The following is a 22,591-nucleotide window of genomic DNA, read 5'->3' on the forward strand; positions in this document are numbered from 1 at the left end:
GTATTGATGCTGGACGGGCGGGCAGGTGTAGGCAGCGATCGGTTGAAGAGCATGCATTTAGTTTTACTTGCATTTAAGAGCAGTTGGAGGCCACAGAAGGAGAGTTGTATGGCATTGAAGCTCGTGTGGAGGTTAGTTAACAGTGTCCAAAGAAGGGCCAGGGGTATACAGAATGGTGTCATCTGCTTATAGGTGGATCAGAGAATCACCAGTGCCTTTTATCGATGGCGGTTCTGATATCGTTTAGGACCTTGAGCGTGGCTGAGGTGCACCCATGACCAGCTCGGAAACCAGATTGCATAGTGGAGAAGGTACGGTGGGATTCGAAATGGTCGGTGATCTGTTTGTTAACTTGGCTTTCGAAGACCTTAGAAAGGCAGGGTATGATAGATATAGGTCTGTAGCAATTTGGGTCTAGAGTGTCTCCCCCTTTTGAAGAGGGGATCTCTCTTTGGGGATCTCAGACGATACGAAAGAGAGGTTGAACAGGCTAGTAATAGGGGTTGCAACAATTTTGGCAGATAATTCTAGAAAGAAAGGGTGCAGATTGTCTAGCCCGGATGATTTGTAGGGGTCCAGATGAACATTGGCTATCTGGATTTTGGTGAAGGAGAAATGGCGGAGGCTTGGGCAAGGTGCTGTGGGGGGTGCAGGGCTGTTGACCGGGGTAGGGGTAGCCAGGTGCAAAGCATGGCCAGCTGTAGAAAAATTGTTATTGAAATTCTCAATTATTGTGGATTTTTGGTGGTGACAGTGTTTCCTAGCTTCAGTGCAGTGGACAGCTGAGAGGAGGTGATTTTATCCTCCATGGACTTTAGTGTCCCAGAACTTTTTGGAGTTTTTGCTACAGGATGCAAATTTCTGTTTGACAAAGCTAACCTTTCCTTTCCTAACTGCCTGTGTATATTGGTTCCTAACTTCCCTGAAAAGTTGCATATCGCGGTGGCTATTCGATGCTAATGCTGTACGCCACAGGATGTTTTTGTGCTGGTCAAGGGCAGTCTGTTCCTGGTTCTACATTTTTTGAATGGGGCATGCTCATTTAAGATGGTGAGGAAAGCACTTTTATAGAATAACCAGGCATCCTCTACCGACGGAATGAGGTCAATATCTTTACAGGATACCCGGGCCAGGTCGATTCGAAAGGCCTGCTCGCTGAAGTGCTTTATGGAGCGTTTGACAGTGATGAGGAGTGGTCGTTTGACCGAAGACCCGTTACGGACGCAGGCAATGTGGCAGTGATCGCTGAGATCCTGGTTGAAGACAGCAGAGGTGTATTTGGAGGGCAGGTTGGTTAGGATGATATCTATGAGGGTGCTATTGCAGATTAAGAGAACGTACACAGCAGGTTAGGAGAATTAGGTTAAGGTTAGGACTTTTCATCCTAATCTGCTACAAGAAGTCACTTCCGGTCGTAGCTGTATCGAAGGGGCGTGTTTTTAGGGAGTCCCAGGTGGGGGCAGTAGAACACTGTCTGTGGGCATGCTGTATAGATCTGCTGCCACACTCCAGCTGCAAATCAGCAATAGGAAGCTTCTACAATCTGGGTCCTGTTGAAATACATACTTCCATGTTCCCTTTTGAAAAACAGGGATAGGTTTTTGATTAAGGTCTCCACTAAAGCAATACCCAATATAGTGTTATTGTGATTATTGGCTAGGTACTTTCACTTATTTAATCTCTGATTAGTGATCATGTTGAGGGAGAAAGGAGGCATGTTTTGTTATTCTAACAGAGAAAACCCTGATCTTGTATTGTGGGAAATGCTGTGTTGGTGTTATTGAGTTTCTGTTCGTTTTATAATGCTCAGGATGCCCATTTCATTTGCTTTATCTGTCTGGTATTCCTCTCTATCTTACACAAGCCATAAAAAAACATCCCTTTATTGCAGACACAAAATTAGCTGTGTTTTAAAAGAAATTAACCCTCGGCTTTGGCAGCTGTTGCAAATCCTAAGGGAAACTTACACTTCAAACCAATTTATGACAATCATCTTTATTAGCTTTAAAAAATATATATATATTTTTATTGATCAAACCATTTAGTCTATACACCCCCACACACATTCAGCAAACAGTGACTGACCTTGAGCTGTCAGTGAGTGGAAGACTGGAGTGTTTCTCTGACGAGCCCCCCACTGTGCAACTCCTCCAGGAGGGCGTGTTTGTGTTCGTGTGTGAACTCCCTCTAGCCTTCACTCCAACACTCAGCAATACTGTATCCTTCAGCATGAAGCCAGTCTGCTCTTCTAAACTGTGCTGTTATAGACTTTGCCTATTGCACACAGTCCACTCATTGTAAAAAGAGGAGCCTACAGGAAATTAAACGTTTACCTTAAAAAATAACTTCATTGTTTGGATGATGCTTGAAATCTTAAATCCATAAAATGTTGTCAAATTTTCCACATCCGCTGCATTTGGAACACACTCACACACATAAACGTGTGCATGCTTTACCTAATAACGCTACAAGAATGCAGAGGAGAAATGACCATAATCACCTAGCTCTTGAGGTAGGCCTAATAACCATAGACTGCTACACCTTGGAAAGAGTCAACACAGAGGTGGTGGGAGAAAAAGACAGTCGCTGATCTATATTTACTGCAGAGAGACAGAGGGAGAGGTGGTGAGATGGTGACAGGGTCCTACATAATGCATGAAGGCCAGGCGGCCCCACAGTGCAGCAGCACTGCCTTGTCTTTATCCACCAACCCACCAGCTCTCCTACTGAACATCCATCTGGCTACCATCTCCTACTGCACACCCATCTGGCTGTCACCTACTGCACATCCATCTGGCTACCATATCCTACTGCACATCCAGCTGGCTACCACCTCCTACTGCACACCCATCTGGCTACCACCTCCTACTGCACACCCATCTGGCTACCACCTCCTACTGCACACCCATCTGGCTACCACCTCCTACTGCACATCCATCTGGTTACCACCTCCTACTGCACATCCATCTGGCTACCACCTCCTACTGCACATCCATCTGGCTACCACCTCCTACTGCACATTAATCTGGCTACCACCTCCTACTGCACATCCATCTGGCTACCACCTCATATTGCACATTCATCTGGCTATCACCTCCTACTGCACATCCAGCTGGCTACCACCTCCTACTGCACACCCAGCTGGCTACCACCTCCTACTGCACACCCAGCTGGCTACCACCTCCTACTGCACACCCATCTGGCTACTACCTACTGCATATCCATCTGGCTATCATCTCCTACTGCATATCCATCTGGCTATCATCTCCTACTGCACATCAATCTGACTACCACCTCCTACTGCACACTCAGCTGGCTACCATCTCCTACTGCACACTCAGCTGGCTACCATCCTCTACTGCACATCCAGCTGGCTACCACCTCCTACTGCACATCCAGCTGGCTACCACCTCCTACTGCACATCCAGCTGGCTACCACCTCCTACTGCACATCCAGCTGGCTACCATCTCCTACTGCACATTCATCTGGCTACCACCTTCTACTGCACATCCAGGTGGCTACCATCTCCTACTGCACATCCAGGTGGCTACCTTCTCCTACTGCACATCCAGGTGGCTACCATCTCCTACTTCTCATTCATCTGGCTACCATTTCCTACTGCACATCCAGCTGGCTACTATCTCCTACTGCAGAGCCAGGTGGCTACCATCTCCTACTGCACATCCTGCTGGCTACCATCTCCTACTGCACATCCATGTGGCTACATTCTCCTACTGCAGAGCCAGATGGCTACCATCTTCTACTGCACATCCAGGATAACATCTCCTACTGCACATCCAGGATACCAACCCCTACTGCACATCCAGGTGGCTACCATCTCCTACTGCACATCCAGCTGGCTAACATCTCCTACTGCACATTAATCTGGCTACTATCTCCTACTGCATATCCAGGTGGCTACAATCTCCTACTGCAGAGCCAGGTCGCTACCATCTCCTACTGCAGAGCCAGGTCGCTACCATCTCCTACTGCAGAGCCAGGTCGCTACCACCTCCTACTGCAGAGCCAGGTGGCTACCATCTCCTACTGCATATCCAGGATACCATCTCCTGCTGTACATCCAGCTGGATACCATCTCCTACTGCACATCCAGGATACCATCTCATACTGCACATCCAACTGGATACCATCTCCTACTGCACATGCAGGCGGCTACCACATCCTACTGCACGTCCAGTGTCTCCCTAGCCCTCCTGTCTCAGCCTCCAGTATCTATGCTCCAATAGTTTGTGTCAGGGGGCTAGGGTCAGTCTGTTATATCTGGAGTATTTCTCCTGTCTTATCCGGTGTCCTGTGTGAATTTACAGTGCCTTGCGAAAGTATTCGGCCCCCTTGAACTTTGCGACCTTTTGCCACATTTCAGGCTTCAAACATAAAGATATAAAACTGTATTTTTTTTGTGAAGAATCAACAACAAGTGGGACACAATCATAAAGTGGAACGACATTTATTGGATATTTCAAACTTTTTTAACAAACAAACAACTGAAAAATTGGGCGTGCAAAATTATTCAGCCTCCTAAAGCCTGTTAAGGCTATGGCAGAATACTGCCCCCTTTGGAGGAATGCGTGCCCATAGTAAACTGACAAAAAATCTGTCAAAAATGGCTAATATATGCATATAATAAATATTATTGAATGGAAAACACTCTAAAGCTTCTAAAACCGTTCAAATTATGTCTCTATGTAAAGCAGAACTCACAGGGCAGCCATTCTTCCAAACTCTTTCTGTCAGCAGAAAAGTTGGCCCAACTTTGACGTCATCGCCCCCACCCTTCCCAACCAGCTACAGATCTGAGAACAGTTCCTATCTCTTCAGCGCGATGTCCTCTTTCAATGGGGCGCTTCATTGTGAAGATCGCGCGCTCCCTCACCCTTTGGCGGGAAGAAACCCTCGGGTCACGCAATAATACGTGCGCGCCTCTGTTTTTCTCTCTCCGTTCCAAGATCCACCAAACGATATAGGCTTGTCCTTTCGGGCTAAGGATTTTTATGTATGTTTATAACATGTTTTAGCTCGATTCTGAACTTAGTTTGACCAGTTTAGTCGACATATAATATGTAATTTTGAAGTTTTGATGCGCAACCCATAGAATTTTGGGTGCATTTCAGCCGAAATTAGTCGCGTTTGATAACCCAAAGACACACATTTGAAAGGCAAACGCTGGTTTTGGTAAGTATGACTTCTTCCACGACTTCTGATCGAACAACGGCAAAGGTAAGGGAATATTTATGTGGTTATTATGTGTTTCTGTGGACTCCGAAATAGCGGAGCCATATTGCTAATCTATGAGCGCCGTCTCATATTATTGACAAGTGAACGAATTCTGTAACGTTAAAAATAAATGTAACACAGCTGTTTTATTAAGAAGTGTATCTTTCTAACTATATGTAGAACATGTATATTTAGTCAACGTTTATGATGTGTATTTCTGTTATCTGGCAGAGTTAAAATAATTTCTCCGGACATTGTAGTAGCATTTTTTGAACATGACGTTCAATGTAAACAGTGATTTATGGATATAAATGGCATATTATTGAAAAAAACAAATGTACTGTATAACATGTCCTATTCCTGTCATCTGATGAAGATTTTCAAAAGGTTAGTGAATTATTTTTCTTTTAATCCTGCTTTTGTGATTGCATCTATTGTTCCACAAATATGGCTATGTAAATTAGCCTATCTTTTGGTGGTGGTTTGACATAAATATGTGCTATGTTTTCGCCGTAAAACATTTTAGAAATCTGACTTGCTGGCTAGATGAACAAGGTGTTTATCTTTCATTTGAGCTATTGGACTTGTTAATGTGTGGAGGTTAAATATTTCTAAGAATATTTTTGCGTTCTGTGCGCCACTGTGTCAGTTGAGCAGGGGGGGATGGTACCCCTAGAGGTACGTGTGGCGTGATGTAGTTTAAGTTAATACTTTGTAGCGCCACCTTTTGCTGCGATTACAGCTGTAAGTCGCTTGGGGTATGTCTCTATCAGTTTTGCACATCGAGAGACCGACATTTTTTCCCATTCCTCCTTGCAAAACAGCTCGGGCTCAGTGAGGTTGGATGGAGAGCATTTGTGAACAGCAGTTTTCAGTTCTTTCCACAGATTCTCGATTGGATTCAGGTCTGGACTTTGACTTGGCCATTCTAACACCTGGATATGTTTATTGTTGAACCATTCCATTGTAGATTTTGCTTTATGTCTTGGATCATTGTCTTGTTGGAAGACAAATCTCCGTCCCAGTCTCAGGTCTTTTGCAGACTCCATCAGGTTTTCTTCCAGAATGGTCCTGTATTTGGCTCCATCCATCTTCCCATCAATTTTAACCATCTTCCCTGTCCCTGCTGAAGAAAAGCAGGCCCAAACCATGATGCTGCCACCACCATGTTTGACAGTGGGGATAGTGTGTTCAGGGTGATGAGCTGTGTTGCTTTTACGCCAAACATAACGTTTTGCATTGTTGCCAAAAAGTTCAATTTTGGTTTCATCTGACCAGAGCACCTTCTTCCACATGTTTGGTGTGTCTCCCAGGTGGCTTGTGGCAAACTTTAAACAACACTTTTTATGGATATCTTTAAGAAATGGCTTTCTTCTTGCCACTCTTCCATAAAGGCCAGATTTGTGCAATATACGACTGTTTGTTGTCCTATGGACAGAGTCACCCACCTCAGCCTCTTGGCTGCATCTCTGATCAGTCTTCTCCTTGTATGAGCTGAAAGTTTAGAGGGACGGCCAGGTCTTGGTAGATTTGCAGTGGTCTGATACTCCTTCCATTTCAATATTATCGCTTGCACAGTGCTCCTTGGGATGTTTAAAGCTTGGGAAATCTTTTTGTATCCAAATCCGGCTTTAAACTTCTTCACAACAGTATCTCGGACCTGCCTGGTGTGTTCCTTGTTCTTCATGATGCTCTCTGCGCTTTTAACGGACCTCTGAGACTATCACAGTGCAGGTGCATTTATACGGAGACTTGATTACACACAGGTGGATTGTATTTATCATCATTAGTCATTTAGGTCAACATTGGATCATTCAGAGATCCTCACTGAACTTCTGGAGAGAGTTTGCTGCACTGAATGTAAGGGGGCTGAATAATTTTGCACGCCCAATTTGACAGTTTTTGTTTGTTAAAAAAGTTTGAAATATCCAATAAATGTCGTTCCACTTCATGATTGTGTCCCACTTGTTGTTGATTCTTCACAAAAAAATACAGTTTTATATCTTTATGTTTGAAGCCTGAAATGTGGCAAAAGGTCGCAAAGTTCAAGGGGGCCGAATACTTTCGCAAGGCACTGTAAGTATGCTCCCTCTAATTCTCTCTCCCTTCCCTCCCCGAGGACCTGAGCCCTAGGACCATGCCTCAGGACTACCTGGCCCGATGACTCCTTGCTGTCCTCAGTCCACCTGGTTGTGCTGCTGCTCCAGTTTCAACTGTTCTGCCTGCGGCTATGGAACCCTGACCTGTTCACCGGTTGTGCTACCTGTCCCAGACCTGCTGTTTCTGACGCTCTTTCTCTACCGCACCTGCTGTCACTAAGTCTGAATGATCGGCTATTTTTTTTAATTTTTTTATTTGACCTTTATTTAACCAGGTAGGCAAGTTGAGAACAAGTTCTCATTTACAATTGCGACCTGGCCAAGATAAAGCAAAGCAGTTCGACAGATAAAACGACACAGAGTTACACATGGAGTAAAAACAAACATACAGTCAATAATGCAGTATAAACAAGTCTATATACAATGTGAGCAAATGAGGTGAGAAGGGAGGTAAAGGCAAAAAAGGCCATGATGGCAAAGTAAATACAATATAGCAAGTTAAATACTGGAATGGTAGTTTTGCAATGGAAGAATGTGCAAAGTAGAAATAAAAAATAATGGGGTGCAAAGGAGCTAAATAAATAAATAAATTAAAATTAAATACAGTTGGGAAAGAGGTAGTTGTTTGGGCTAAATTATAGGTGGGCTATGTACAGGTGCAGTAATCTGTGAGCTGCTCTGACAGTTGGTGCTTAAAGCTAGTGAGGGAGATAAGTGTTTCCAGTTTCAGAGATTTTTGTAGTTCGTTCCAGTCATTGGCAGCAGAGAACTGGAAGGAGAGGCGGCCAAAGAAAGAATTGGTTTTGGGGGTGACTAGAGAGATCTACCTGCTGGAGCGTGTGCTACAGGTGGGAGATGCTATGGTGACCATCGAGCTGAGATAAGGGGGGACTTTACCTAGCAGGGTCTTGTAGATGACATGGAGCCAGTGGGTTTGGCGACGAGTATGAAGCGAGGGCCAGCCAACGAGAGCGTACAGGTCGCAATGGTGGGTAGTATATGGGGCTTTGGTGATAAAACGGATTGCACTGTGATAGACTGCATCCAATTTGTTGAGTAGGGTATTGGAGGCTATTTTGTAAATGACATCGCCAAAGTCGAGGATTGGTAGGATGGTCAGTTTTACAAGGGTATGTTTGGCAGCATGAGTGAAGGATGCTTTGTTGCGAAATAGGAAGCCAATTCTAGATTTAACTTTGGATTGGAGATGTTTGATATGGGTCTGGAAGGAGAGTTTACAGTCTAACCAGACACCTAAGTATTTGTAGTTGTCCACGTATTCTAAGTCAGAGCCGTCCAGAGTAGTGATGTTGGACAGGCGGGTAGGTGCAGGTAGCGATCGGTTGAAGAGCATGCATTTAGTTTTACTTGTATTTAAGAGCAATTGGAGGCCACGGAAGGAGAGTTGTATGGCATTGAAGCTTGCCTGGAGGGTTGTTAACAGTGTCCAAAGAAGGGCCGGAAGTATACAGAATGGTGTCGTCTGCGTAGAGGTGGATCAGGGACTCACCAGCAGCAAGAGCGACCTCATTGATGTATACAGAGAAGAGAGTCGGTCCAAGAATTGAACCCTGTGGCACCCCCATAGAGACTGCCAGAGGTCCGGACAGCAGTTGGCTATGAAAAGCCAACTGACATTTACTCCTTAGGTGCTGACCTGTTGCACCCTCTACAACTACTGTGATTATTATTTGACCCTGCTGGTCATCTATGAACATTTGAACATCTTGGCCATGTACTGTTATAATCTCCACCCGGCATAGCCAGAAGAGGACTGGCTACCCTTCAGAGCCTAGTTCCTCTCTAGGTTTATTCCTAGGTTACTGCCTTTCTAGGGAGTTTTTCCTAGGCAACGTGCTTCTACATCTGCATTGCTTGCTGTTTGGGGTTTTAGGCTGGGCTTCTGTACAGCACTTTGTGACATCGGCTGTTATAAAAAGGGCTTTATAAATACATTTGATTGATAAACCGCTGTGAAATACATTTTCAATAACCAACAATATTGTATTTTCAGCTGTTTAAACCTGGTGTACAAAACCAAAAGTCAAACCAATTTTTATGAAAGGGAAGCATAGATTTAGTGCAGATAGAACAGACCCATCGCTTATTAGGCTTACTGTCAATGAGAATGATAGATTTAGAACTCACATTTCTATGTGAATTTAGTCAGATCGCCCAGAAAGTGACATATTGCAGGTTTAAAGCAGCAGAATGAGGAGGGCTGGCGAGGGGCGTCAGAGAGCCAGGTGGAGACTAAGCAAACGTTGATGAGGATCACGCTCAGAATTCACCGGGATGATTAGGCTTTAATTACAGAGGGCCACGCAGACATATTCCCAATAACTGGATATGTCTAAGAGCTCCCATTGCCCCGAGCGGGGCACAAAATAATCCATTGGAGTCGGTGATGAAATCCAAAGCGGTGAGGTGAGGAGGATGACCGTCTCACAGACTTCCTAAGCGGGGGTCACAGACAGGCAAAATCCACCCTTCTAGCAAAGCAACCACTGAATAGACTATCGATACTCAATACAATGCGAATGCCAAGAAGTTTATTCTTGTACGTATGTTTGTTGCATGTTTTTAATGCAATACATTTATTAGACAGCTCATGCACATCATCCTTTTCAATAATGCTATCTTTATTGTTCCCTACAGGCCTAATGGTACTTTTCACCAGTGAATCATCTTGACACCAGTGTCAGAGCATAATGAACACCAGACACCAGTGTCAGAGCATAATGAACACCAGACACCAGTGTCAGATCATAATGAACACCAGACACCAGTGTCAGAGCATAATGAACACCAGACACCAGTGTCAGAGCATAATGAACACCAGACACCAGTGTCAGAGCATAATGAACACCAGACACCAGTGTCAGAGCATAATGAACACCAGACACCAGTGTCAGAGCATAATGAACACCAGACACCAGTGTCAGAGCATAATGAACACCAGACACCAGTGTCAGAGCATAATGAACACCAGACACCAGTGTCAGAGCATAATGAACACCAGACACCAGTGTCAGAGCATAATGAACACCAGACACCAGTGTCAGAGCATAATGAACACCAGACACCAGTGTCAGAGCATAATGAACACCAGACACCAGTGTCAGAGCATAATGAACACCAGACACCAGTGTCAGAGCATAATGAAGCTGTAACCTGGAAGGAGCTACAGGGAGGGGAAATCTCAACTCCACCTCCCACTTGGTTGGCTGATCAACACTGCCAGATGTGACAATAATGTCCCCTAAACCGCTGGCGCTGCCAACATCCTGCAGACACCTGGCACCGCTCAATGATTGTTCTGTTGCACAGCCAATAGGGTTTGTATCAGGGCAGTTGTTGCTGTTTTTACCAGGGATGTCTTTGTAGATTTGTAGGGTATTATTTGACTCTTTCTGTAGCTTGTCTCTAGCACGGTCACACTACTCATTCTGATCATTCACAATTTCCCACAATGCACATTGCAGACTTCTATATCTGCATCCCAAATGGCATCCTTTTCACCCAAAGTAGTGCACTATGTAGAGAATAGTTTCATTTGTCACGTAGATGTTTAAGCTGCCTTTTCTCAGTGGCTGAGAACTGTGATTAGGCAGCCTGGTTTTGAATCGATGTCAACATTTCCAATACAGTCCTGGGGTGTTGGTGTGTTGAATAGTCTGGTCTAGACAGAGGATGAGTCACACACGAGCCAACATGCCCGCAGGTAAGGAACGACTGGGAGAGGTAAACACTAGCTAGCTAGCTTTTTTTCCCTGTCACATTTTATACAGCCTGGCAGAGAGACAAGTGAAAAGGAAGAACACACACCTGGGTCCATGTGAAAAACACTTCATCAATTAAACACTTCTTCAATCGACTCTTCACATCGATCAAACTAGGAAATATTCATAATGTAGCCTATTGACCAATCTGAATAACGTCCCTGGTCTGGTGTTGTGGGTTAAAGGTGGGCATTACCTGATGTACAGCTCTGACATCAATGTTAATGTTATGCTACAGCCATCTTTACAAGAACACCAAAGCATTAGGGACACAATGTAATGTAGCTACACAATTTTAGGGTCACTTAGAAATGTCCTTGTTTTCCATGAAAACATATATGAAATGAGTTGCAAAATGAATAGGAGATATAGTCAAGATGTTGACAATCTTATAAATAATGATTTTTTTAATTGAAATAATAATTGTGTCCTTCAAACTTTGCTTTTGTCAAAGAATCCTCCATTTGCAGCAATTACAGCCCTGCAGACCTTTTGGCATTCTAGAAATCAAGATTTCACCCCATGCTTCCTGAAGCATCTCCCACAAGTTGGATTGGCTTGATGGGCACTTCTTACGTACCATACGGTCAAGCTGCTCCCACAACAGCTCAATAGGGTTGAGATCCGGTGACTGTGCTGGCCACTCCATTACAGAAAGAATACCAGCTGACTGCTTCTTCCCTAAATAGTTATTGCATAGTTTGGAGCTGTGCTTTGGGTCATTGTCCAGTTGTAGGAAGAAATTGGTTCTAATGAAGTGCCATCCACAGGGTATGGCATGGCGTTGCAAAATGGAATGATGCCTTCCTTCTTCAAGATCCCTTTTACCCTGTACAAATCTCCCACTTTTACCACCATCCCATTGCCTCCACCATGCTTGACAGATGGCGTCAAGCACTCCTCCAGCATCTTTTCATTTTTTTTCTGCATCTCACGAATGGTCTTCTGTGTGATCTGAACACCTCAAAGTTAGATTTGTCTGTCCATAACACTTTTTTCCAGTCTTTCTGTGTTCTTTTGCCCATCTTCATTTTTTTATTTTATTGGCCAGTCTGAGATATGGCTTTTTCAATGCAACTCTGCCTAGAAGGCCAGCATCCCTGAGTTGCCTCTTCACTGTTGACTTTGAGACTGGTGTTTTGCGGGTACTATTTAATGAAGCTGCCAGTTGAGGACTTGTGAGGCATCTGTTTCTCAAACTAGACACTCTAATGTACTTGTCCTCTTGCTCAGTTGTGCACCGGGGCCTCCCACTCCTCTTTCTATTCTGGTTAGGGCCAATTTGCGCTGTTCTGTGAAGGGAGTTGTACACAGCGTTGTACGAGATCTTCAGTTTCTTGGCAATTTCTCGTGTGGAATAGCCTTAATTTCTCAGAACAAGAATAGACTGATGAGTTTCAGAAGAAAGTTCTTTGTTTCTGGCCATTTTGAGCCTGTATTCGAAACAACAAATGCTGATGCTCCAGATACTCAACTAGTCTAAAGAAGGCCAGTTTTATTGCTTCTTTAATCAATCAGGACAACAGTTTTCAGCTTTGCTAACATAATTGCAGGCTTTTTAATGATCAATTAGCCTTTTAAAATGATAAACTTGGATTAACTAACACAACGTGCCATTGGAACACAGGAGTGATGGTTGCTGATAATGGGCCTCTATACGCCTATGTAGATATTCCATAGAAAAATCTGCCGTTTCCAGCTACAATAGTCATTTACAACATGAACAATGTCTACACTGTATCTCTGATCAATTTGATGTTGTTTTAATGGACACAAAAAATGTGCTTTTCTTTCAAAAACATGGACATTTCTATGTGACCCCAAACTTTTGAACGGTAGTGTACATATAGATAATGCATTTCTGCCAATTAGGAATCCCCAGCTTCGAATTCAATAAGCTGAAGATGGATTCCACCTCCATCCGCCTCAATGCATTAGCTTGTTTCTCCAAGCTGCCAGACACCATTAGAGAACTGCAGAAGGACTGCAGGGTAAACTGGGGGGTGAAAAACACTTATTTGGAGCTTCTGTGTTTGTTATTGAGGATCTGACTGTTCTGTGAGGCAGGGAGGGAATATGTATGTTGGTGGGAAAATGACATTGATGCATCCTCAACTGGAACAAACTGTTTTGTCTTGTCCAGCCCGGGGAATGTTTGTTACATCTTGGGATATCTCACACATCTACAGGGCCTAGTGAAAGTCTACACACCCCTTGCACCTTGTCTTCACATTTTTGGGGATTTGATATCTACACAACCTACTCCAGATTTTATTTAGAAATTATAATAATAATTTTTTTAGCCCTTTTTCTCCCCAATTTCAGGATATACAATTGGTAGTTAGTCTTGTCCCATCGCTGCAACTCCTGCACGGACTCGGGAGAGGCGAAGGTCGAAAGCCATGCCTCCTCCGAAACACGACCCAGCCGAACCGCACTGCTTCTTGACACACTGATCGCTTAACCCGGAAGCCAGCCGCACCAGTCAAAGGAAACACCGTACAGCTGGCGACTGAAGTCAGAGTGCATGCCCCCGGCCGCCATGAGGAGTCGCTAGAGCACGCTGGAACAAGGACATCCCAGCCGGACAAACCCTCCCTAACCTGGACAATGCTGGGCCAATTGTGCAGTGCAGTCAGCTGCGACACAGCCCGGGATCGAACCCGGATCGGTAGTGATACCTCTACCACTGCGTCACTCGGGAGGCCCCACTCTTGATTACGTATGTCTTCACAGCCCAGAGTTACTTCTTGTTGAAAGTCTTTTAGGCAGCCATTACAGCTGGGAAATCATTCTGAATAAGATTCTACCCAACTCTTATGGCAACATACATCCATTGTTTTTGTCAAAATTGCTCAAGCTCATTACATTTGGTTGGGAGTCATTGATTGAAGCAATATTCAAATTTTGTCTCAGATTTTCAAGCAAATTTAAGTCCGGATTGAGACTGGACCCCTCAGGAACACTCAACACCTCTTGGATACATGTGTGTTGACATAAGAGTTGTACAAGGTTGGTAGAATCTTATTCAGAATGATCCACAGCTGTAATGGCTGCTAAAGGTGCTTCCACCAAGTATTACGTCTGGAGTATGAAGACGTATGCAATCCGAGACCAGAGACTAGTGACGCAGCAGTCTAAGGCACTGCATCTCAGTGCTAGAGGCATCACTACAGACCCTGGTTCGATTCCAGGCTGTATCACAAATGGCTGTGATTGGGAGTCCCAAAGGGAAGCGCACAATTGGCCCAGCATCATTAGGGGTTGGCCGGGGTAGGGGAGGGGTTGGCCGGGGTAGGGGAGGGGTTGGCCGGGGTAGGCAGTCATTGTAAATAACAATTTGTTATTAACTGACTTTCCTAGTTAAATAAATAAATAAATGTTATTTTAATGTGTATTAATTTAGGAAAATGTTCTATAAGTTTCTTTCACCTTGGAAATGTGGAGTAGGTTGTGCAGATCTGTAGGGAAAATGTACATTTGAATCCCTTTTTCGATGTCATTTTAAGGCAGCAGAATGTGAAAGGGGTGTGTAGACTTTCACCAGCGACTGTACGCATCTTTTCCCCTCTTTTTAAACATAAACACACTCATTGTCATTCCCATTTCATCACTAGGAATCTTATGACGTGATCGGGGTATCCCTCAATATTAAAAACTACTCATGGGATATAAGGTACGGTGGGAGAAAAATTACTCTTATTTCTAATTTCATAAACTGTCCGATAGATTGATCTCGTGTAGGTGCAATGGGCAGTAGGTACGAGGGGTGTGTGTGGTGATTGTCTGTAATTACACACAGAGGCACATTAAGTCTGACAGATACATGGAGGCTGCTTGATGAGGGTGCCCATTTCAATTAAGGACATTAAATGAGAAAACCTTATAGAGTAGCTCCCTGCCAGACATAAGCAGAATTAATACACTGCACAGGCTCATTAACTAGCATGTTAATTGCACCCTAATTAACCATTTAGTTATTTGAGTACCCTTTTATCATTTAGTCACAGTCAAAAGGAGAAGAAATGGCAGGTATGTCATCACCTTGGTTACTAACCGTTGTAATTCATCCATCATGGGTCTTGGGTTGAAAGTAGAACAAAATTAATTTCCATTGCCTCAACAAGACAATCGACTGCAACGTTTCCACATTGAATGTGAAAGGAAATTAACTGATGAGAGTGCATGTAGGCCTACTCCCATATTGATGGTTGATTGGTCAAATAATGAACCTGTCACTGTAAGCAGGTGAGAGAACTTGATTATGAAGAGGAACCAAAATGGCCGCCAAGGTGTGAGCATAGAGAGAAGATTCATCTTTGTATCTGTGCCATTATGACGTCTATGACAGTACATTTTCTTCTTCTCGATTGGCTGATCCCTCCTGATGTCCCGGTTAGACATGACTCCAACAGGGTGCAACCTTTCTTCTATGAAAAAAGAAATCCCCAATGTATTTACAGGGACTGGCCAAGAAAAGAGAGACCACTGGCCAGTGTCATTCTACTATTTAATACACATATTACATTCTTAAATACAAATGATTCACTCAACAGTTCTTGCATAGAGATATTACAATACCAATTTAAAAAAGAATTATGAAACAAACCAGTAACAAAAATAAATCTTTCCTTTTTCCATAATAAAGAACATTGTCATACGAACATCATACAAATAATAATTTTGAAAACACTTTGTACAGCAAAGAAAAGGAGTGAGAAAGAGAGTACAGTTAGGAATATGGGAGGGGGGCGCTGGTAGGAAAGGAGTGAGAAAGAGAGTACAGTTAGGAATATGGGAGGGGGGCGCTGGTAGGAAAGGAGTGAGAAAGAGAGTACAGTTAGGAATATGGGAGGGGGGCGCTGGTAGAAAAGGAGTGAGAAAGAGAGTACAGTTAGGAATATGGGAGGGGGGCGCTGGTAGAAAAAGGTGCTGTTTCACTAATGGTGTACAATACATTTTCATTTACTCCCACACAAAGCAGTGATTTACTCCCACACAAAGCAGTGATTTACTCCCACACAAAGCAGTGATTTACTCCCACACAAAGCAGTGAAAGCCATTGTTGTATAACCAAGTTCTGATGCACAAAGAAAAGTAAAAATGACGTGTCGACTGCAGACACAAAGTAAATGTGAAATGTTTTCTCTGTTTCAGTAGTTCTTTGAATGTTTTTACTAACTTACTGATGTGTCTCTGATCACAAACAGGAAACATGATGCGTCTCTGACAGGAAACTGGAAACAGGAAATACATCAACACTGGTGAGTGCATAATGATGTTTCAGGGAGACGAATTTGGGACGTAACATCCAAAGTTCATGTGGTGGTCAGACAGCTGACATGGGAGTGGGCTTGAAGATGAGGACCGAGTGCACAGCAAACACCTGTCATACAGTACATCAAGATGCAGTGTATATCTACCCACAACTGTAAAACAATCCAAATGCCTGTCTTTCTGTCACTTTTAAATGTCGCAACAAATTGTAGTGCTGAATTATACCGACTGAATGTGAGGTGATTCATTATTTTTCCAATTTTACCTCCCTTTTTTCTCTACAATTTTGATATTATCTCATCGCTGCATCTTCCCAACAGGCTCGGGAGGCAAAGGTGGAGTCATGTGTCCTCCGAAAACATGACCCGCCTAACTGCGCTCCTTAACATCCGCAAAAATGTGTCGGAGGAAACACCATTCAACTGGTGACCAGGGTCAGCCTGCAGGCATCTGGCCCATCAGAGCACGATGAGCCAAGTAAAGCTCCCCTGGCCAAACCCTCCCCTAAACCAAACCCTCCCCTAAACCAAACCCTCCCCTAAACCGGGCGATGCTGAGCCAATTGTGCACTGTCCTATGAGACTCCCGGGCACAGCCTGGGAACGAACCCGGGTCTGTAGTAACACCTCTTGCAGCGCCACTCGGCAGGCCAGAATGAAGCTTCATTTTGACTCTGCTTTGGATAAGCCTCCCCAAAAGTGAACTCTGTTCAAGTACACAGTGAATCTTGTTGTACGATAAAAAAAATAAAACAAAATTATATCACAATCAACATCTCAGTAATCAACTGGTAGCTAGCATTTACAGAGAACTTACATGAGCCCATTTAGTTAAGTTGTTGTCTTGACGGTTTCACCCTGGAATACTGAAAGGTCTGAACACAGCGAGCTGCCAATGGAGGAAACAATCACAGTCCCAACTACTCTAAAACCTTTGTTGCTTGTTTCTTGCTGTGTTTCCTATAATAAAACGGGTTTTGATTCTGATCAACCACCGTTGTCTGTGCATTTTTTGGTCTTTCATGCTGGTTTATTGGAACCAATCAGACACATGGATATTGGACAGTAGGCCTCAAGGGAGAGTGTGGTAAAGGTTTGATATACACAGAACATTATTACCAGGTTCCTCTTTTGGTCTCTTCCTAGTAGTTTATACAAATCATTGAGATGTCGTGTGCAATGCATTCAACCTCCCTGCGTGTGTTTGTGCACAGTTAATCTAGATGGGCCTGGAGGTCTGGGTTGTGTTCATCCAGGACCACTGTAGCAAAAGGTTTTAAAACGTCCAAACATTAATTTCCTCCCTACTGAACATGACCCTGGAGTTTGCGAGTAGCAGGACAGGAGGCTGACACTTTCTGGCAAACTAGAGAAGTCTCACTCCGAGGAGAGAGAGAGACAGAGAGAGAGACAGAGAGAGAGACAGAGAGAGAGACAGAGACAGAGACAGAGACAGAGACAGAGAGAGAGAGAGAGAGAGAGAGAGAGAGAGAGAGAGAGAGATTGGGAAGTCTCACTCCATTGAGTCCCGTCAGAGGGCTGACCGGCACTGCTAAGGGAGCAGAATTCACTCCACATTACCTCGATGACCCTGCTGTCAACGTGCCCTCCCATTGGCCAATGTCAGCCAATTCAGTGGGCAGCTCTGAAGGGCTAGCGCTGGATGATGCTAACAGCTAACGGAGCAGATGTCTAATTGGCAAGGGGCTAGCAAAAAAATGTCAACAGCGAGCTAATGTTTGTCTGTCTTCTCGCCAAGTGATGTGTGCGTTTCTGCACCTTCCAATTCTTACACAGTTCAGGGTGAGGAAAGATGACGGTGATGATAATAATGAAGAGAAGACAAATGAAAGTGAATCCCACTGCCTGGCTTATGCTTACCAGTACCACCGATATGACTGCACAACAATCCCACTGCCTGGCTTGTGCTTACCAGTACCACCGATATGACTGCACAACAATCCCACTGCCTGGCTTGTGCTTACCAGTACCACCGATATGACTGCACAACAATCCCACTGCCTGGCTTGTGCTTACCAGTACCACCGATATGACTGCACAATAATCCCACTGACCTTTCTGGGTGCTAATGCCATGCAGACAGACAACAGTACAATCACAATAACTCACTCACCCTCCAAAAAACCTTGAACCGTAAGAAGAAGAATCCTCCCTCTGAGTAGAAGCATCTCGGCCTATTGAAATGAACTGTAGACATGAGCAGAATTCTGTTAGAAATGTGAGGGGCCGACAAAGTCTCTGTCTGTATGCTTTTGACTCTGTCTGTTGTCTGGTAGTTGCCCTCCGTAGTTCTGTAGGGGGGTTGGCCAAGTACTCTCATAGACCAATGTGTCATTTCAAGCATGTTGAAGAGTTCATAGGCTTGGTACTTTGATGTTCAGGATCTGTGCGCTCCGAAATGAACTGTTCTCAGCAAAACATATAGGGAAAGGGAAGAGATTTTAGAAAATAAATTAAGTAACCTGTACACATAATTTACGATATCCTTTGCAGTCTGTGCTTCAGTAGCTGTTTTGCTACTTGTCTTTCGCGTGTGCATATGGCAGTCCACACTAGAACAGTATGTGTCCAAGCCAACGTTTGGTGAGTTTCAAGACTTTCCAGTTCAAGACCGAAGGGTTTACAAATGACATTTTTTACAAAAGTTTCAAAAGTGTCGCTGCGCAGCTGTGGAGGGGAACTCAGAGAGGAGACAGAGAGGAGGCAGAGAGGAGGCAGAGAGGAGGGAGAGGAGGCAGAGAGGAGGCAGAGAGGAGGCAGAGAGGAGGCAGAGAGGAGGCAGAGAGGAGGCAGAGAGGAGGCAGAGAGGAGGGAGAGGAGGCAGAGAGGAGACAGAGAGGAGGCAGAGAGGAGGCAGAGAGGAGACAGAGAGGAGACAGAGAGGAGGCAGAGAGGAGGGAGAGGAGGCAGAGAGGAGGCAGAGAGGAGGCAGAGGAGGCAGAGAGGAGGCAGAGAGGAGGCAGAGAGGAGGCAGAGGAGGCAGAGAGGAGGCAGAGGAGGCAGAGAGGAGGACAGAGAGGAGGCAGAGGAGGCAGAGAGGAGGCAGAGGAGGCAGAGAGGAGGCAGAGAGGAGGCAGAGGAGGCAGAGAGGAGGCAGAGGAGGCAGAGAGGAGGCAGAGAGGAGACAGAGAGGAGGCAGAGAGGAGACAGAGAGGAGGCAGAGAGGAGACAGAGAGGAGGCAGAGAGGAGGCAGAGAGGAGGCGAGAGGAGGCAGAGAGGAGGGAGAGGAGGCAGAGAGGAGGCAGAGAGGAGGCAGAGGAGGCAGAGAGGAGGCAGAGAGGAGGCAGAGAGGAGACAGAGAGGAGGCAGAGAGGAGACAGAGAGGAGACAGAGAGGAGGCAGAGGAGACAGAGAGGAGGCAGAGAGGAGACAGAGAGGAGGCAGAGAGAAGACAGAGAGGAGACAGAGGAGGCAGAGAGGAGGCAGAGAGGAGGCAGAGAGGAGACAGAGAGGAGGCAGAGAGGAGACAGAGAGGAGGCAGAGAGGAGACAGAGAGAAGACAGAAAGGAGACAGAGAGGAGACAGAGAGGAGGCAGAGAGGAGGCAGAGAGAAGACAGAGGAGGCAGAAAGGAGGCAGAGAGGAGGCAGAGAGGAGGCAGAGAGAAGACAGAGAGGAGACAGAGGAGGCAGAGAGGAGGCAGAGAGAAGACAGAGAGGAGACAGAGGAGACAGAGAGGAGGCAGAGAGAAGACAGAGGAGGCAGAGAGGAGGCAGAGAGGAGGCAGAGAGAAGACAGAGAGGAGGCAGAGAGGAGGCAGAGGAGATAGAGAGGAGGCAGAGAGGAGACAGAGAGGAGGCAGAGGAGACAGAGAGGAGGCAGAGGAGGCAGAGGAGGCAGAGAGGAGGCAGAGAGGAGACCGAGAGGAGGCAGAGAGGAGGCAGAGAGGAGACAGAGAGGAGGCAGAGAGGAGACAGAGAGGAGACAGAGAGGAATGCATCTGGAGAATAGGAGTATGAATATTATAGTTCAATGTGGTCATCAGTTGTCTGACCAGGGACTAGGTCAATGTCTTCCGGTTGACCTTTGACTCCTTACAAGAGGAGTTTGACTGGGTTGGCTTTGCAAAGTAGCCTTGTCCTGTGGTTGTTTGCAGTTGTCCAAACACTAAGATAACCTTTGAAAGAGCAACAGAAAATGGGACGACAACTCTTTTACTCTTTATAGGACACAAGCGTGAGCCGGTATTGTGTTACTGTCTCCAGGCAGAATTCCAATCTGGCAGTATCAGATTTCCAGGACTCGGGTGAGGCAGAGCTGCTTTGGGAACAACATTAGACCAGACTGTCTGTTTATCTGTCTGTACACAAACACCATGATTACGTGCCTAATGCAGCCCCACAGACCCTGTGCGTTTGTCTTGCTCTCCCATGTCTCCCAAGGCTGATCCGATCCTTGATCTGATGCAACCAAGATTTTGATTGAACTCTCTCTCTCAGTCCCCTTTTCAACACAACAGAGACAGGCGTGACGTTCACCTCCATCTTCACCTCTCCTCTTCTCGCTCTCCTCCTCTCCCTCTCTTCTCCCTCCACCTCCTCAGATATGCCTTTTCATGTGTAGCGCCAAATGGTCCGACCGTGAGAAACACCTGCAGAACGGACAGAAATGATGTTGTTAGCTTGTTGCCATGGTAGGAGGAACTATTGTTGAGTCAACAGTCTAACTGCTGCTGTTAGCTAGCCGCTAGTGCGTCAAGGCAATTCTAATGCACATGCAATTAAACATGTAATTCATAATCAACATTTCAATCCACATGTTCAACAGAACCGGTAATGACTGCAGCTGCATTCTGAATAGGAATGGAATCTGAACATGGATCTGTTCAACCAGTGGTGGAGAAGCAACACAAACAACGTTTCTTCTACCATTAAGGTGCAATTAGTTGAGCTGTCTGCCTGTATATGAAATGCAACACAAACAACATTAGAACTAAATTAGTACAAAATATTGAAATTGAATGTAGATTTTATTCAATCATATTCATAACTTTTTTCTTCTTTACTTTCCTCATTGCTACAAATAAGGAAATATTTATGTCTGACTCCTACATCTGGATGAATGGAGATGTTAGACACACAGGTCCCTGTCTGACTCCTACGTCTGGATGAATGGAGATGTTAGACACACAGGTCCCTGTCTGACTCCTACATCTGGATGAATGGAGATGTTAGACACACAGGTCCCTGTCTGACTCCTACATCTGGATGAATGGAGATGTTAGACACACAGGTCCCTGTCTGACTCCTACGTCTGGATGAATGGAGATGTTAGACACACAGGTCCCTGTCTGACTCCTACGTCTGGATGAATGGAGATGTTAGACACACACACAGGACAGGGAGGTGAGGTGACACACAGGTCCCTGTCTGACTCCTACGTCTGGATGAATGGAGATGTTAGACACACAGGTCCCTGTCTGACTCATATGTCTGGATGAATGGAGATGTTAGACACACAGGTCCCTGTCTGACTCATATGTCTGGATGAATGGAGATGTTAGACACACAGGTCCCTGTCTGACTCATATGTCTGGATGAATGGAGATGTTTGACACACACAGGACAGGGAGGTGAGGTGACACACAGGTCCCTGTCTGACTCATATGTCTGGATGAATGGAGATGTTGGACACACAGGTCCCTGTCTGACTCATACGTCTGGATGAATGGAGATGTTAGACACACAGGTCCCTGTCTGACTCCTACGTCTGGATGAATGGAGATGTTAGACACACAGGTCCCTGTCTGACTCCTACGTCTGGATGAATGGAGATGTTAGACACACAGGTCCCTGTCTGACTCCTACGTCTGGATGAATGGAGATGTTAGACACACAGGTCCCTGTCTGACTCCTACGTCTGGATGAATGGAGATGTTAGACACACAGGTCCCAGTCTGACTCCTACGTCTGGATGAATGGAGATGTTAGACACACAGGTCCCTGTCTGACTCCTACGTCTGGATGAATGGAGATGTTAGACACACAGGTCCCTGTCTGACTCCTACGTCTGGATGAATGGAGATGTTAGACACACAGGTCCCTGTCTGACTCCTACGTCTGGATGAATGGAGATGTTAGACACACAGGTCCCTGTCTGACTCCTACGTCTGGATGAATGGAGATGTTAGACACACAGGTCCCTGTCTGACTCCTACGTCTGGATGAATGGAGATGT

General features: G+C 45.2%; 1 pseudogene; it reads right to left on the reverse strand.

Annotated features, from left to right (window-relative positions):
* Positions 1–20,894: 20,894 nt before the first annotated feature.
* The window catches only part of LOC109886554 (Krueppel-like factor 7), a 47,761-nt pseudogene continuing 46,064 nt past the window's right edge, over positions 20,895–22,591 (reverse strand).

This window comes from Oncorhynchus kisutch, unplaced genomic scaffold, assembly GCF_002021735.2.
Source record: "Oncorhynchus kisutch isolate 150728-3 unplaced genomic scaffold, Okis_V2 Okis05a-Okis16b_hom, whole genome shotgun sequence".
Classification (NCBI taxonomy): domain Eukaryota; kingdom Metazoa; phylum Chordata; class Actinopteri; order Salmoniformes; family Salmonidae; genus Oncorhynchus; species Oncorhynchus kisutch.